Source organism: Apaloderma vittatum, unplaced genomic scaffold, assembly GCF_000703405.1.
Source record: "Apaloderma vittatum isolate BGI_N311 unplaced genomic scaffold, ASM70340v1 scaffold7017, whole genome shotgun sequence".
NCBI lineage: Eukaryota > Metazoa > Chordata > Aves > Trogoniformes > Trogonidae > Apaloderma > Apaloderma vittatum.
This window is the reverse complement of record NW_009724487.1, coordinates 10267-11897: the sequence shown is the minus strand read 5'-3', so window position 1 is coordinate 11897 and position 1631 is coordinate 10267. Positions and strand designations below refer to the sequence as shown.

Below are 1631 nucleotides of genomic sequence, written 5' to 3'. Positions count from 1 at the left end.
CTGAACCGCCCGATGACGTTACTGGTGTCGTACGGCCCGTTGCGGATTTCGACAAAGTCGTGGTTGGGCTCAGTGGAGAAGTTCAGGAACTGGATGTGAGCACCTGGGGGAGGAGGAACGGACAGTCTGCCTCTAAAGCTACACCCAAGCCTTGGCACACCAGCACTGCTCACCCAGTAAAGCCAATCAGCAGGGGCAAATTTTGTGATAGCATCAAACCAAAAGCAGCTGTCTCACCAAACCCCACTGGTAGCAATATCCTCCACGTGCAGTCCAGGTTGCTCGGATAATTTCCTGGGAACCCTGGGCTCAGCAGCACTCCTTCCATCTCTTCTGCCGTTCCTCCACACTGGGCTGTAAAATCAACAGTGTTAATGGTCAAAATCACTTCTGGGTCTCTCTGGATAATAGTCACGGCCAGCCAGCTGTGTGGGAAATAAATTAAAAACTAAGAAGAGAAAAAGGAAAGCCTACTGTGGAAGTAGCACAAAGTTTGCCTGGCACTGCGTGGGCACATGACTAATGCATGTGCCTTTCTCCTGCCCTCTGGAGATAAAAAGCCTGGGCCCAGAGATCCAGTTTTGGCAATCACAGTGTGAGAGACAGATCTGAGCTGCAAGAGAAGAGATCGACGCTATGTTCTGTCCACAGACATTGTAACAGTGCTCATCACGCACGCAGCACTTGTTTGAATTTTTAACCACCTAAAAAAACAATAGAAATCACTGTGAAGAAACAGACTGATCCTATTTTGTCTCCAGTTACCGCTACGTCTTTTCTGGTGAACTGACATACCCTGGCTGCTATGCTTGTGAATCTCTGGGCAATTCTTGATAAATACAGAATGGTGGGTTTGCACACCAACTGGAGGAAATTTTCTACCAAGAAACAATCCATCGACAACAGCACAAAATATGTTTACAAAAGGCATCACTTGAAATTGGAACACAGACAGCATCTTCTCATGCTTATCCGGATGACCTCTACCTTGTTACGGTAATACCATCCAGCTAAATACACCCAGGTGGACTCCCAACACGTTGTGACAGTGAAGGTACAGATTCCCTTTCTCCAATACCTCATTACTTCTGTACTTGCTACGAACAAGCTTTCTCCCAGAAGATTTCTCTTTCTTTTTCCTCTTAATGGCTCTTTAATAGAACGACTTCTAAATTATTTAGAAGTCAAGCATCTGGATGAAGTAGACCAAAAGCAAATCAGCACACTTTGCAAGCTGTTCTCTGAGCAGGGGAACAACCCAAGCCTGGGCTCCCGTGCGGCCGGCAGCCCACGGTGCTCAGGACGGGGTTTCGACCCAGCAGTGCTCCATCAGCATGGGACAACGAGCCTCGGGACGGTGAGCGTGAGGTGCTGCTGCACCCCCAGAAAAGGCAATGGTCACTCGTGCAGATGTGTACTCAGCTGCAGAGGCGTGTTTCTGCCTCTCTGAAGCCAGATGACCTTCGTCAGTGAAGCATGATGCGAGCTGAGGGATGTGAACGGACAGGCGGACGGGCGTTTGTGCCACCGCGCGTGGTCATGACTGTCCAAAAGCAGGTATCACGATGAAACCCCACCAGTGTTCACACCGTGACCGTGCCCAACAGGCATGGCCCAGCCAGGCAAAACCC

At 49.6% G+C, this 1631-nt stretch overlaps 1 pseudogene; it reads right to left on the bottom strand.

Moving 5' to 3' along the window:
- Window positions 1-1631, bottom strand: part of LOC104276269 — a 62159-nt pseudogene that overhangs the window by 50786 nt on the left and 9742 nt on the right.